This window comes from Ischnura elegans, chromosome 2, assembly GCF_921293095.1.
Source record: "Ischnura elegans chromosome 2, ioIscEleg1.1, whole genome shotgun sequence".
In the NCBI taxonomy this organism is placed as follows: domain Eukaryota; kingdom Metazoa; phylum Arthropoda; class Insecta; order Odonata; family Coenagrionidae; genus Ischnura; species Ischnura elegans.
Window position 1 is genome coordinate 5,849,894 of NC_060247.1, and position 17,302 is coordinate 5,867,195.

Sequence of the window (17,302 nt, forward strand, 5' to 3'; positions counted from 1 at the left end):
CTCTTCCGGCGAGTGAGTCCCGCAAGGCTCCTATCTAGACCCTCTTTATTTCCTTCACTCCGCATGCTTCCACTTTTCGGCTGGAAACCCTTTCTTCTCCTCCTTTAGGAGAGAAAGTACAGGAAACGACAATAAAGGTGTTTCAGGCCTTAGAGTATACATATATAAATTACAGAGGGTACTAGGTAGCAAAGGGTTAAGGCAATATTGAAACTCTATTTTCAGTATTTTTATGGAGGATGTGAAAAGTTAGGAAAAATGCCATAAATGCATTTTATTTCATTTCAAACATTCTTTTTTGTGAATGTAATATTGAATGGAAATTAAATTATCCATCAAACCGAGCAAAATGGAGGCAAAATATATCTATGGATTCAGGCTATAAAATATCACCTGGTCTCGAATTTTTTTCATTCTTTCTTTCATTCTTATTCGCTGGAGTAGAAACTGAAATTGGCTCATATGAAATCACAATCAGAGTTTCAGAAGAAAGTGTGAAGATCGGTAGGGATATCATGAGTGGATAACGCTGTATACAAACCTACTGAGGCCTGCAGTAGACTCGGTTTGCAGTTGTTTTGACTCTCAAATTTCGCTGTGCGCTTACAAGGAAGAAAATATTTTTGGTTAGGCCTCGAATGAAGACTCCATCAGCGCCGTCAAATGGGGACATTTATTCGCGTAGGAGCGCTCAAAGATGAATTATGAAGCACCAATCCATTATTTCAACTTGCTTCTTAAAAGTGTTAAAGAAACTAACGGTCTTTTTATACTTCTCAAATGAAGTTACATAATATACTGGAGGAGAAAAAATAGAGAGTAAAATACGAAATAACGTGCACCAGATGTGGGAAAGGTTCTAGGAATTAGCCCCAGGAGTAGATAAACAGCCTTTCTCTCTTAATGATCTATCGAGGGGCAATATTTAGAGGAGTATAATTGGGTAGTTGTGACATTTGATAGTGAGGAGAGTGTAAAAAAATGTCATAATTTCACTACAATTCACAATTTAATAAGGTCGTTATTTACTCTTATTCTCAGAATGAAAACTAATATAATTAGGTCATAATGATGAATCTAATGTTCATTGTTATTCGACGATGTTATAATTTTCAATTCAGAAGTAATTATTTCATTTGCATTCCTATGCAATGTGCGAAAACATTTGAAAATTCCCTGTGTTATTGCTGTTAGGATAGCTGCTCCCGCGGGCCTGTTGGATCGCCAGATCCATGTTAGTGGTTTCTGATCCTAATATAATTAGAGGAAGAATTAATTGCTCTTTTCAGTGGTTGTTGTCATCATACTCTCTCAGTAAAGTCAATGTAAATCGCTTGAGGGGCTGAATCTTTATTTGGATATGATATAGATTTCTGGTAGAAGTCGCACGGGCGAATGAAAGACTGATTTTCACTTCCCATCGAGTGCCAAAACTTAGAGCAGAAAAAAGGGGTGGTTCTGACATATTCTGATGAGGGAAGCGTAAAATATTAGTCACTACCATACTTCAATTCACTGCTATATGTCGTTATTCAATCTTTTCCTCAGATAAAAAATCATAATTGCTCTTTATGATAAAATTGTTATTTTCAACATTTTTGGCGATATTTCTATTTTTAACGAAAGAATAATTACTTCGCGTAGAAATATATTTAATCGATGAAAACATAAAATTTCCCTAATATAATTAGAAGTAAGATAAATTGCTCATGTGGGCCTTTGGCTGAGCCAGATTCATCATTTGCACACTCAGTGATTCAACCCGAAGGATCGATTGTAAAGGTGAGGGTAGTGCTCACACGACCAACGTAAAGGGTTCATTAACCTGGGCCACCCCACATTTCGAAGTTTTTTTTTGGGATATCACCCGGGATTTGAACTTGGCACCTCTGGATCAGCGACTGAGTGCTCTACCCACCAGGTTACCATATTCTTCCCGTTCCGTTCGCAGAAGCACGTACTTATTATTTTCGGTTGTTACCCTTATTCTCTCTCTCAGTACAATCAATGGAAAGCGCTCGGGATCCCGAGTCATTTTCCCCGCACAGCTCCACTGTGGACTTAAATGGGCCTTGACGACTTGAGTGCTTCGCCTTTCCTTCTTCTGAAAGGTTGAGGCACCCCGGAGCGACGGGTTGAGGAGACAGTGGTTGCGAGAGAAAGGAAAAGGATAATTTTCCTTTCTCTCGCAGCGGGAGACCGGGAAATTGGGAAGGTGGTTCGATATTGCGACACTCTATTTTAGAGAGCATATAGTAGTGGTCAAGTCGCCATCGGCACTATCCCATTAATGACGATTCTTAATATACCTTCTCCAATTAGGTCAACTTTTTTTTCCTTCGTAAAAATATGCCTTGAATATCTTTTACCAAGGAAAAATTATTGTCTACATCTACATAATACCCAGCGAGACCCCTCTAGGGTGTTTGACAGGGGGTGACAAATCACCAACATGCAGCATGCAGGAGGACCGCCACATGCACACCGCACGGTCATAGAAATATTACGCATGCTAGCAAAATATAAATGCTTATTCATAAAAAAAAACTTGCTAATGGTTAGTCATTCCTAGAGCAAATACATGCAAGGTTAGAAGTATGAAAAAACATGCAATGAGTGATCCTAGCGAGCGACGTCATTAATCCCATCAATTGAGACAACGTTGCTATCCTTAATAGTACGAGGGAAGAATGAAATTTTAAATCTCTCTGTTTTGCAGTCTATTTCTTTTATTTTATTCTCATGATCACGTCTACTATAGTACGATGTTAAACAAAGGATATGAATCACGTCATTTGAGAAAATATCTTCTTCGAATTACCTAAGTAAGTTAAGCCTATACTTCGATCTACGCTCCTGTAAAGATTCCCATCCTAACTCGTGTAACATACTGGAAACGCTGCACTTTTTGTCGTAACAACTCATCACAAATCTGGCTGTACTCGATTGATTTCAGCTATAAGTCCTATTTCGTAAGGGTCCCATACGCTAGCAGCATATTATAAGTGAGGCTTCACTGGAGTCAGGTAGCTTATTCCTTTCACCTTTTTTGGGCACTTGCCGAGAATTCTTTTTACAAATCCAAGTTTACGGTTAGCTTTCCCGCATTGTCAATCACCATGGTTCCGCTGTGCAACTAGCTTAGCCGAGGAGCAGATAACGAGTAATAAATGAAGATATTGTACTGCCCCCTAATTATATTTAACAACTCACAACACTTGATCAGATTGCCTTGCAATCATCATCAGATGAAGTGATAATTTCAAGGCATTTGAAACACGTGATTTGAGCTGTAGAATAAAATTAGTTTGCAGCACGCTATCTTTGTTTATTATTCGATATCCTCTCCAATTCTTCTTTTTGACGTTCTTCCTCGTCGCAAGGTTTGGAATTGGCCAGGGAACGCTTATTTGGTTTACCCAGAACAATTTCAGTGCCTGCCAAATTCTAAGACACAAATGTCCCAATAGGAATTCTCCAGTCGGCCGCTAAATGTGTCATCTCACACTGCGCATTTTAATCGGCTTTCACCAAAGAGGTTGTAAATATAGTGGAGGGGGAACCACTGGTTCCGAGCGTTGAGCGTAGTGTGGCCGGAATGGGGGTGCTTGGGTACGATAGCCACGCCCACTTTGACCAAAACATTGATAGTCCCATCAGAGTCAATGCTAACTATTTGGTGTATTATTTGGTCATGATCGTTGTTGCGCTATAATTAACCATCGCAAAGTAAACCTTTTTTCTAGCATTGTGGGAAGGCTTCCTGAGAATATGCATCGAATATCTTTTCCCGAGGAAAAATTATTGTTAATCACCATGGTTCCGCTGTGCAACTAGCTTTGCCGAAAATAACATTTTACAAGTGTAAAATATCCATTCATCTGCACTTCTACTGGTAATTATTAAGATTACAGCCAATAAAATCTTACGATAGCGGACCGGTCGCAATAATAGTACGAAAGTATGTTCACGACGATATATTATCACCACGATATGACTATATGGACAGTTTAATATACACACAATAGTATGACGAACGATCGGAAAACTCCGACGACAGTCGAGAAGTAATTGTTCCATTTTCATTTTATAAATCAGAGGCAGTATAAGGAATAAAATACTTCATTATATACGTTTACTGTTTGAGACTAAGTCCGAAAACTGTCAAACCAAGATGGCGGACTTCTGACCACGTTTAGTACTCGAAACAGTGCCTCCAGAATATTACAACCTCCTTTGTTTTAACTTATTCTCCATTCGCTTCTATGACGACAGAGCGTATCAAATTTCCCGAAATGAAGACTGTAATCAGGGATACAGACCGAAGTTCATATTTTTGATGATATTATCCATCAAAATCAAACATTTTCAATAGTATTCCGATTAAAAAGGCCCTCAGTGGCAACATAAAACAGACTTCTTTGGGGAGGAATGTGAAGCAACGCGTCGTTTAAAAATGTATTCGCTACACGTTACGACGTTTAAAGTCGAATTCCCGAAACAAATCTATTGCTTTGATTCTGGATAAGTATATTTTCTGCGTTTGAGAAAACATCAACGAATTAGTCTTCTCTGATATTTTGCGAAAAGAATCTATGATGTATTATCTGATTTCGTTGCTCCGGTAGCTGAGAAAACAGTTGAATACAGCTTGCTTGGGAAATTATGCGATACTCGGGTTTTGAAATATGCGTTTACCTAAAATTTCGGTTGGCGTGTTTCCGTTTTGTAGTTTATCGACTCCGATCTAATTCGGTTCTTTTTCAGGAAGAGGGTTTTTTTTTCATTATTTTTATTTTCCCCGATATCAACACGATACGTATCAATACGATTTATTTTGTTTCTCATTTATTCATAAACCCTTGTCAATTGATCATTTATTTAAGCATTAAATTCAGGGAATTTTGCATAAAATCATCGTGAGACTTCATGTTGGTCGTCATTGAAAATATTTCAAGCCTTTCTTTTGCAATTTATGTGCATTTATTTGTTAACATCATTCGTCGAGTGGTGATGTTCGAGATATTCGTTATTTTGCGCAGATATAACATTCAAGAATGCCATGCTGATGTAGAAATAACGTGTATGCTTGTGGAGCATTGCGTGTTTGGATTTCATTATAAAAATATCTGTAGTACTGCATTCTGCTCGTGTCCTCTCGGCCAGCGAACGGTCCTCGTTATTTGCATTGCTTCGTTAGAGTGGAATTTCTCACGAATTCATTCAGCACCAGCAGCCTTGCAGTTATCAGGTTGGGAACAGTAACTTTTTTTGGATTTCAAATATTCCAAGTGCTCTTGATGATATATCGTTGCGAGTAATTCTAACTTTAAGTGTAAAATGCGATATGCCCGAATCACTTAATTCATTAATCAGTATGTTTATTAACTTCATTTTTAATATTCCCTTTTAAAAGTTCAGGCTATGCTCCTTGTCGCTGTTATCCATAATTACGATAGGATAACCGAAAATTCTATACTTGATGCATTCTCATGTGAAAGCTGGAATTGCATGTATCCAAAATTAGGAAAATTTACGTCTCATTTGGATGAACTTATTTTGTTCCCATTGAATAATGTGACTTGTTTTGCATACGTTTTCAACAGGCCTCGCGTCAACGCTGTCGCATTAATTATTTTGGAAAACGGTGCTCACAGTATATGTGGCTTTATTTTTAAATGCCATTTTTTTCTCTAGTGCTATTCGTGCATTCGTGTAGCCACTGGGCGGATGCTCCCAGCCAAGCTTTTTCACTCATCCGCATACCAAGCGCAGCAACGCCAAAATTAATTAATTAAGTCCTTTCGCTACTGTTCTTTATGGCCATTTTTTATCTTCAGTCTCATTCGTGACACTACTTTTCCTTTCTGCTCCTCCCGCTACCATTGCCGACGTGATCATAGCTTTTCATCATTTTCAAGTATTTGCATTTATTTGAAATTGATATCGCTGCCTTTTACTATGCACATCAATTCAGTCAGATCGACATAGCAACTGACAATTGGTAAGTACCTGACTTGTCTGACTGACATGTCATCAAATGCATTATGCAGTTCAATAACATTTTATTTCTTATGAAATTATCAATATTGATGTGTCGAATAGCTGATGCTTTTTATAATGGCTGTCGACGTACTAATTCCTCTGGAAGTGTCTGTATTTGATTTTGATAGTTAAATTAGAAAGATGAAAAACGTCCTGGTCACAAAAATCTAAAGAGAATCACCTACCTCATTAATGCGAAAAAAACTATGCATATAATATACATAAATACGTTTTGGTAAAAGTTCACAGCGAGGCAAGAGTCAGGGAGGATAGAATAAATTTTTCGGTTCACTTGCTTTCGTGAACCAAATGAAACCAAAACCAAGGAGACCGCGTTCTTCTTAAAATTAGATTTTGTGAGAGTGAAATTTATGCCAATGTTGATAGCGATATTATCACTGACATTTAGGAAATAAAACTTTTTAAAACTAATTTTTCAATCATGGTGATCTCTCTAACACGAAGTAAGATTTTTCGCTCTCTATTTCGTAACTTCGTCCACTTGTTCCTCCTTCACTTACCATCAGCAGTGCTTTGCCTTCCATTCCAATAGTTTAGTTTTATTTGTCTTTTGAGATATGAGCATTTGTTCAACTCACCTTATATTTATTCCATTAGATAATGTGACGTGCATGACGGGTTTCCAATAGGCGGCAGCGCTGCGTTAATTATTTTTGTAAACTCAGAGTATGTGTTTTTAGTTTGAGACTTATTTTCAAAATAGCGCTATTGGTGCATTTGTGTAGCCACTGGGCTCGCAACGAACCTTTTGCTCCCCTCCGCATACCAATCGCAGCAAGGCTAATGTGAATTAATTAAATCCTGTCTCTCCTGTTGTTTTATATACCCATTCTCCATTCGTAACATTGTTTTTCCTTTATGATCCTCCTGCTACCGTTACCACTGTGATCATAGCTTTGTTTCATTTCCACGTTTTTGCAATCCTTTGGAAAAAAATGAGTCTGTCTTATATTTTACGAATAAATTCAGCCAGATCAGTAGAGCAATCACAAAGAGTACCTTGCTTTATCTGACATGTTTCTTTCATATAAAGTCATCATAATCAATTCGTCGAATAGAAGTAGATTTTTTGTAGCGAGATGACTATCGATTTCCTTGCTCAACTGGGCGTGTCTATATTGAGGCAAAAAATGAAACAAATATTGACATATTAGTCCCGGTAATAATTTCAAATTTTTTAGTTAGGCAAGAGTCCGAGGGAAGATTTTATAATTATCAGTTCTTTTGTTTTTGAGACGTATCACGCAAGACATCACGTTCTTCTGAACGTCAGATTTAAGTCAGCCATTATCAACTAATGTGAATAAATTCCTATATCATCACTTGTCTTTAGACGAAAATGGCTTTACACATTCTTTAAGTATTTTAGATCTGTCTACCGCGAAATGGTTATTTTTATTGGTTATTCACTCTCTAGTTTTGACTCCGTTCCTTTCGACTTCCTCCTTTAATATCACCTCCACCTAATATTCCATTAAATTAGTATAGTTTTATTAGTCAGTGGAAATTGTGAACCCCTTCTCGAATAACATCTCTTACCGATGGAATAATTCATTCATACTCAACATTCATAAGGTAAATATCCTTATAATTAATTTGAAAACCAAAGCCTATTGAAATTAATAACTTTTTCTCGTTTTATAACGTTCATTTAATTTCTTTAGATATTTTAAAGTGCGATTTCTTATTAAATACTTATGGAATGTTCCACATAAAAATCTCAGTTTCCCAAAGTTAAGTTACGTGAATCTTAGGTAAGCCGAACTACCTCGATGTAATTGCCAGCTTAGACAAGAGTACTGCGGAGCAGTGTCTCACTTAAATATTTGCTTCTTTTTCTCTTCCACGTGCATTTATAAAAATAATGAATGCGATAATATTTCGATTCCTGCCGCGTGAACGACGGTTACATATACATGAATTTCTGTGAGAAAAATACCCCTTGCCTGGGAATCAAACCACGGACCTTTGTCTTTCGTGGCAACTGTGCAGACCACTACGCCATCCAGGTTCCTGATTGTACCGAGGCTGGTTGGTAACAGATGTGGTACGGTACGGTACAGTACAGTAGGCACGGTACAGTTTTCATAGGAAATCGTGGAATGCTCAGGGGAATTTCTTCTCATGGCAATTGATGTATATTAAAATATGCTTATGCTTAGGGCACCTTGATTAGGTATCATGGATGAAATTGCTAATGGCGCTCTATAGACTGAATAGCCGCACAATTTCTGATGGAGGTCACTCCATTATTTTATTCTAAAAAAGCCTCCTCTATCAAATTTTAAAGCAAGCCAACAGTAAAGGTTCACTAACAGCCATATCCTTATCAACTCGTACCCGCCACCACCGGTATGACTGGTGGGAATTTACCCAGCCGCTACTGAGACCGGTAAACGGTATTTCTTCTGCAAAAGGAATTAATTATGTCCTCTAATCGTCGCAACACATTTACTTATCGGAGAAATTTTTATTTGAGATTGGAGATCGGGGTGGCCATGACAGATTTGAGCAGATTTTAGGAATTTTGCAACGTGTTATGTGGGGGTGAGGTATGTTGGGGACGGAGGGAGGCTGATCATTAATAAGCGCTGCCGTCGCAGCCTGAGCCATGTGTTTCTACTCCATAATTACGGGTCCTTAATCCTCTCGAGATGGTTTTTTTGGGAAAATAATGAACCACGTGCATTCATGGTGATTGCAGTCGGCAGTGACGTATGATGTCTTCAATAAGGACTTCTTTTTTTTAAGGATTATGAATCCATTAGGAGTTTTGCGAAGTAAAATTTATTCTGAGGACGCAATACGGCGGTGTTTCATATTTTCAACGAATTTTTGAAAAGCTCCGGCTGTGACGCTCTTGAAGGACAATTGCCTGTATGTAAACATAGTTTTTAACACGCAGCTCAAAAAATTTCCCGGTAAGAAATACTATTTTTTGCCTGTAGTGCTCCCGATATAAGTATTTGATTTCCAAGCAAAGATTCAAAAATAAATTATAGTGTTTAATTTTTTCTTAGCATTAAAAATGTCCACGATATCGCTTTGAAAATGCCAAAATTTTAAGAAGGGGAGCAAATTTTCAGAATTAAATTTAAACTTTCAAAATGATAACTTTTACTCATCGAAAGACGAAAATGAAATATAAATTCTCAAGATCCTAACTACGACATTTCCGATAGATGGTGTTGCCGCTTCAATTCTGTTGTTAACAGTGCAACCACATTTTTGCATTAATATTTTTTCTACCGGTATTTCATTGTATATATATTAGAAATTTATTTAAATGCAACTTTTAAGTTTCTACATTAGTGTTCTGCACTTCGCCATACCGTAAAATTGAAGCCATGAAAAATCTCGGATGCCAGAACATTAAAAGAATTTGTACAATTTGCCATCGAAGAATTAAATTTACTTTGTAGTGTATGAACGATTTTAAAGCGGCCTTAGTTAAATTCCATTTTATATTTCCTATATTTATTGAAGCTTGTAGAATGTTCTGGAAATACATTTGCTTATGCAATGTGATGATGTTCTCAAGTCGCTCTTTTTCTTTGTTACACTCTTATTTCTCTGTGCATTGGGAAATTTTTGTCATTTGCTCGGCAATTATTTTCCTTAGTTAAACTACATGCTACTACATAGTTTTACTCATTTTAAGTTTGTGGGTACCATGTATTAAATACCCCAAAGTTGGTAAAAGATTGAAACAGAAACTAAATTTATTAAGAAATAAGGAATGAGGAAATAATCCTCATTCCTTAAAAACATTCATTTCCTCATTAATCAATGAATGAATTAATTCATTTCATTTTTTCTTCGGTAACATAATGATAGATAATACGTAGGTATCTCCGTAAATTGAAATGTATGGTAAATTGAATAAACTAACAAATTATTGCTCTTAAAATATGGTGAAATCGTGAACTGGTGGAGTGAAAAAGTGAGATATCTTCTCATAACTTCAACAATGCTGTAAAGTGTAGTGATCATGGATAGCGCCGGTCTGAACTGATCTTTTCTAGCTGTCTTCCGATGTATTTCTGCGAGTAAGATGGAAATATACGCGGCCTCTACCATTTTCTTCGATCCGAGATCCATTTCGCCACATCAAAATTGAATTGAGAACTGTAAAATTATTAAAGTTGCCCATTTTTGTATTTTTTCCTTATACTTTTTTATTTTTATTCCATATCCTTCGTTTCTCCTTCCTTTATTCCTCCCAACCCCTCCCCCCTCTATTCCCTTCCTATTATTTGTTTTGGCATCCGCACCTCGCCGTATAATTGCCGCAACAGCTGCGAGCGAAATCTCTAATTAATCGCGAGCAAAGAGGGAGCTGGGAATTGACTTTGGGATCAACGTGTCAGCTGTGGCTTGCCTCGCCTTTCCTTCCCTGTAGAGGCACTGCCACAGGAGGTGCGAATTAGGAGTGCGTTCCAAAGGCGTGGAAAGAGCAGGTTGGCCTTAGATATAAAAAAAAGAATTAACTACCCTAGTATTTTTCTTGAATTATCGTGAATTGTTTAGAAACAAGCGTGAACAAAGAGGGATATTATATTAATCTTGAGTGCGGAGTGGAATGAGCCGGTATTGTAACAGCCCACGCACCTTCTCGTTGTGCCAACCATTCTTCCTCTAGAATTGGTTTTAATTATCTACCATTTACTCCCATTCTCTCTTCAACACCCTCTCAAGGGGATCGACCCACGAAACTTTGCTCTCGGCGTATCGCGCTCCTTTGTTTATGCGCGCGTGAGCTTTAATTGCAACTGAATGTATCTAACTATAGAGGATGCAGGCTTCATTCATGAGTTGTAATTTGATTTCGTTTCATATTGCAGGTTGCGCCAAATTTCCTTTGCCTTTTAGCGAATAATACTTGGGGTGCTATATGAAACGCGTAGCTTGTATTGATCACTTCGCTTTTGCAGGCCAGAACATTTAAGATATAAACAGGATTTTGCGATCACTAGAAGACGGTTCAGTGTCAAATTTTGTTCCTTTCAGATGAATCCACTTGTGCGTAACAGACTTACTTAAAGTGATATTAAAACATAAAATTGGAAAATTAATTCGCTCTGAAAACTTAAATTCTCGCAGTAAGAACTCTTGTGTGACAAATGGCTTACTCGCAAGAACCGTAAATAAATTTCTTATTGAAGTACAACAGAGTGATGTATTAGCCAAGTATTTATGATGGTGCTGGTGTTTTTTTTAGCTTGAATTAGTTGGTGTGCGTCGGCTTGAACTATGAGTAATAGTAGTTTCAATTGATTAATTGCCTATATGATTTATTTTTTATACTATAAAGGTTTACACATTGATAAATTCAAAGTACATTGCACGTGTATTCTAATTGATTGAATACTTTATCTGATGTAAAATGCATTGTTTGTTAATTTGGCCTATGCATACGGTCACGATGATAAATTATACGTGATCGATTGTCAAAATGGTTGCGCATATTTTGTTTTTTTAAATTCTGTCAGAAATATGAGATAAAGCTAATTTTTGTTTTATTTTAGCTATATATAAGTCACAATAATAAATCACGATCAAATCGTGATAGGTAGTTATAGCGATTGGACCAAAAAAAAACTAAGCAAAGAAATTAGGAGCATGACAGTAGAAGCGACCGTTAAGTATGAGGAATGGAAGCTCAGAAATATATATTGGTAATGTATGTGGAATGCACGATCTCTTAACTCCTTCAGGACACCTATAAATCCTTGCCCTTCGAATATTGAGAAAATAATTTAGCACCCTTAAGCCTGAGTTTGTTTTCCCACGTACGACCGCGCGGTTTCCGTTATATTTTGTTAAAAACCCCAGTTTCGGATTAATGGCCAGCTGGATATTCTTATCCCTCGGTTTTGCTTGCATGGGTTGATTTGCAATACTTCCACTCTGAGAGCTGCCCATCGGGAAGGGTTGCTAGAATAGTAGCGGTGCTAATACGAGTATTTATCTGAATAAATGGTAGGGTTACCGGTTGAATATTTGGAAAGAATAATGGTGTATATTTTTTAATAGAGGAAGGAAGCGATGTATTTTACACTAAATTTATTTAGCTAATCCCTCGAGCGGATAGAATATCCAAATTAATGCCTAGCGTGCCCCAATTGAGGCAGATTCCTCTGGTTTTATACCTTAAGAAGGTATCTTTGCAATCTCTCTTGAGGATGATTTATCACGTCGTACATCATGTGGTTGCTTAATCCCAGATGAATTCCGGTCGGTTTACATTTATACTGTTTAGGTGTAGTTTATTTTTAGATTTCCCTTTGCAGTTCTCCTCAAAAACTAGATTAATGCGTCCAGCCAGGTAGGAATTGAGGAATAATTTACGGTGCGTTTAATTTGGTTTTAGCGTGAGAAATTATCTTTTTTTCAACATGCTGGTTAAGAATTGAAGAAAGAAATGTTAGTTTCCTGTGGCGTCGTTCGGGTTTACGCGTGCAATATAAGTTGTTCAACGAACACCTTATATTGCACGCCTAAACCCGAACCCACCACTGTTCATGTGAAAGATCACGCTAATTCGATAGTGAAATGACGTAGAATTCTTCTCATTTTATTGGGCTGTTATGCATGCCTTTCACATTGTGGATGCCGTCTTCAATGAATGAAGAATATTTAATTTTCTTGACGCTTAATTTATCTGTTGATATATTCTGCGTTATGAATTCCGGAGAATGAAATTTGCAGTGAAAAAAATCTGACAAAGCGGAAAGTTAAACTCTGATTTCCTTATATCCAGAACACATTCATTGCAAGTTAATAGAATCAAGTAATTAAGTTCAAGCGAGTAGAGAGAATGGCTGCCGATCCATGGATCCCGAGCTCAAATCCAGCGTGAAGCCTTTGCACGTTCTTAAAAATACATCCTACAAGTGTTTCAGGGAATGGTTTTATCCATCTACTGTCAATGCGGAACATCTACCCTCAATGCGTTAATTTCATACCCCTTCGGCTTATTTCAGGATGAGCTCTACCCTTACAAATCAAAGCCTACATTCGAGTAGAATGACTGAGTGAGAAAGTGAGATCATGCACAAAACAAATGACCGGAATTTGATCCCAAAGCCCTCTGTCGAGCTTTTCTGATGTGCGTCCGGTTATTGCTTACGCTGATTTTACTATTGCCAACTATTGCAAATTCATTCATTGGTGACTTCTTAAGCATAGTTCCGTCTCATGTGCCTCAATCTAGGCTTTTAGTCTGAGTAACTTGATTTGGTTAATCACCGACGATATTATCATCAAAAGGTGTTAGTTTCATGATTGCTCGAGTGGTTTTTGGAACTTGCCCTTGGAAATCTTTAGCGAGGGCATAATGGTTACCTAAAGAATGTAATGCGATGAAGCAGGGGTAGTTTTTTGGATTGTCCATTCATTGAAAAAACTTTAATTGTGAATTGTTCTATTAAAAGACCTAGGCAGTCTAAAGTATACTGAAACAAAAGTGGTTCAATAAAGTGCGCTCTTAAGATGGTACTCGACGAAAATTAAACTAAGCAATCAAAGATCTAGTCATTTCATCTAGTGAATAGATAGTGTGTTTTAACCCCTTAAATCACATGAAAATATCTCTGCCTGTCATACTTGGTGACACTTATGACAAGCATATAAGATAAGTAAGCTTTTCGCGCAGGGTCAAGAAAATATTCCTCGCTTATTTTTTCTATAAAAGGAGCTTTTATTGAAATTGGATTATCCAATCTATAAAATAAGATAAGATGAGGGCCGGCTGCGGTAGTTGCCTGATGTTCCCAATAAATTTCGATCGGAGGAGGATTAGAGGAATACCAGACGACTTAATGAGTAGGCAGCCTGGCAACTGACAGGAGGAGCCCTTAGTTGACGACTGCCAGACGAGCACTCTGCGGCGAGGACGGGTGGAACAGCAGTTTAGTCGCTCATAAACAATGTGTGGGAGCAGGCTAGTTCATATCGGTCCGGTATGATAACAACACCAGCATTATTAAGCGCTTAATATGATGATTTTTCAAAAGTATTTTACAGAGGAGCCGTGAAAAATCTCTTCGTCTTAAATTTACTCCACTACTTTTACACCGTAGATCCTATGTATAGATCGAGTATTTTTTTCGGGTTATGACAACGATATTTTCAGGTTTCAACGCAAATAAAAACAAAAGGCTTCAATCATCACATGGCGCAGGAAATGATTGGATCTGGTGAATCTAACTCGTGCTCAAATGGAAATGTTCTGGACTTTTATTTCCGTAGTTTGCTTATATTTTTACAAAAGCATGTGCAGTGAAGAGATGTTTGAGACCCCGCAGTTTGTTCAATTAACATGAAATCACCATTTTCGTGAGGAGTGAATCATTGAAAGCGTCCGGATTGAAGAGGGACTGTGTGGACTTCATTGCGAATGGAAATTGGGCGAGTCCCCGATTTGTTTGACCCTCTCAGGCCCACCCTCCGCCCGTCCCTTTGACCCAAATCCTACGGAGGAAAATAAAAGGAGGGACATCTGGGAGGGATGGGATGAAAGCCCTTGGGCCCTGTCCACGCCGATCCCTCTTTAGGGGCCTTACTCACCCACGCCAACACACCGTCGGCAAAAAGTCCGCATTATGTGTGGGACCCATTGAAATTCGGACTTCCCAGCCAGTCTGAATGGCTCTGGCCGACCAATTCCAATTCATTACGATAATTCCGTAATCCCGTGGACGCGCGCATTGTTCCAGATTTGGCGGACGCACACAACACTTCCATATATATTCCACTCTCCGTTTGCTTCCTTATAGCTCCACCGTACCCGTCATGTTCATCGCTGGCTCCCCTTCATTGTTAAACTTCTCAATAGAGTTTTTTCATTGATTTTTTTCTTAGTTTGACTTTGTTTCCCTTTAGATAAGCGATAATAATTTTGACGATTATTATTCTTCTAGTCAAAGTTCTATCCTATAAAGAATCTCCTACTGATCCCGAAAATGAATTTGTGTTGACACTTCCAAAGCGTATGCTATGCATATATAAAGTTATATGGTTTGTATTTAAACGTTATCTATGGTATTTGATTAATATTGTTTCAATAATAAATTTTTAGATAAAGCTTGTTTCCGCTTCACTTAAATGAGCGTTTTGGATAGAATATATTGCCTGTTGATTATTCATTTAAAGCACTTTTTATGCACCGTTCATATAAAATTAATCTTTGCTCTCTCAATTACTTTGTATTCTCAACCTTTACCTTATCAATGAAGCGATATTTAATAGCTGTGTCAACAATAATGAAACACTAGGTAACGCCTGTGAAAATGTCGCAATTTTACGCTATCAGGGAATAAGTATGTTGAGGAAATGCTGTACTCGGGTTTTAAATGGAGAAGAAGGTGTATCATAAAGTACTTTCGATATGCTAGTTTTATTTCAAAAACATACAAAACACGTGAATGCATTACAGGTAGGAGAGTTTGGTACCAGTTGGAACAATCATGACGTGTATTACTGAATTATGGCACGCAATTCACAAAACGTCTTTAACCTCGAGTGAGTAATCGGCATGAAAAATCGAAACTTAGTCAAATTAATTGCTAAAAGTGAAATTTGATATTGAAATTGTATTTTTAACCAGAAACTGGTGATTCATCGTTTAAAATGCTACATAATTCATCACTGTAGATGCCGTGTTTACGGTATATATAAGGAATGTAAGAAGAAGACATTTCTGTAATAATTTATATGATAGTTTGTAGATTTCATTTTCCATGCATATTGATTTTACGTGTTATACCTGATCACAAAGTACATTATTAACACATGAAGAAATTTCTATGTATTGAAAGTCAAAAAGAATTTTGACTGGTTACCTAATGTTATGCAAAAACGCCTATTTTGAAGAATTCTCTGGGATGTGTTTATCTGATTTACGTCTAAAGGTAGGAGGATGACTGTGGCTAATTGCGGAGAGAAAAATGGCTGTGGAAAGGAAATCACTCTCGCATTCTCACCAAATGCAGGGCTATTGGAAACGGTTCCCTTTGGGCGAGGTCATGCGTTCAACGACTTTATCTCTTGCGTCACATCTTCATTCGATGGCTCCCAACATAATCACAGGTAACAAAATCAGATCTAATTGGTTTGTTACGTCCACAGATTGTGGTTAATCAACCAAGATTTCGACAAACTATCTCATTTTCATAGTGAAAATGCTTATGGTATGAGTTATGCGTACATTGTTTTGGTGCAGCGGGATCGTTAGTAAGCTGGGGAGAGGTCTAAAGGAGTGTATTTGGTTTTGAGCATATTTCCCAGAGAAAAAGAGCTGATGTGTTTATTTGTTAGAATTCGAGGAGATATGATGATAAATGTGAGGAGTGGGAAGCTTATAAATTGTCAATTACCCATCTTTCATTATTATTTTTACATTCCAGAGAATTTTCAAATTGCCTTTAAAGTCCAGCTTTCTCCCTTTACGTTGGCCTTGGAGAACCTTGCCATTAAACTCAGAGTTATGTTTAGTGTCTAGAAATTGCTTAGCAGAGTAGCACTGCTTGAAATTTTTGCGGTATATGATACCAATAATATTTTATACGTCGTGAATTATCCATTCTGCCCTCACTTTATTGCACCGCAGGTTTTTGTGCCCAAAAAAGTTGTTTAATACTCCTGTTACACTTTCACAGCTTTCTAAAAGCCCCCTAAAAACTTTGTGTGAATTTGCTCGCATCATATATTGTTTCTCCATAAAAATTACGTAATTATTCGGAACCGCAGTCGGTCAATTACTGTTCCACACGAGCTTTAATTTTGATAAAACAACTGTAATCAAATAATGTGTACAATACTGAATGCATAGTAATTTTTATGTATCAAATATTTTTTAAATATTTAATATATTTCTCATAAAATTACATCATTAGTTAAAATTTTATAATGTCAAGGCGTAAGTTAAAATGTGGTAAATTTATATATCACATGTAATATGTGAACCAATGTTTTATTTTCAATATTTATCTCCATAGTCTCAGTAGCTCCCTTATCCGTGTATATACTCTATAGATCTGCTCGCAAAAGTCGTGGAACGCGGTAGTAAAGTCACGCGAAATTCAAATAACAACAGTTTGCGTGATATCGTGCCACTATTTTTCATTTTTTCCCGCGTTTTTCGGTCGTTAAAGCGATTTAAAGATTAAATATTTCGCTAAAAAGATATGAATAGGCATTTAACTGATAAGATTGTGGTCGCATATTTCTGGTT

The 17,302-nt window shown here is 37.2% G+C and overlaps 1 protein-coding gene across 1 annotated transcript in view; it reads left to right on the plus strand.

Moving 5' to 3' along the window:
* The window catches only part of LOC124173956 (tyrosine-protein kinase Dnt-like), a 465,002-nt gene that overhangs the window by 13,011 nt on the left and 434,689 nt on the right, over nucleotides 1-17,302 (plus strand). The gene's annotated exons all lie outside the window — the stretch shown is intronic.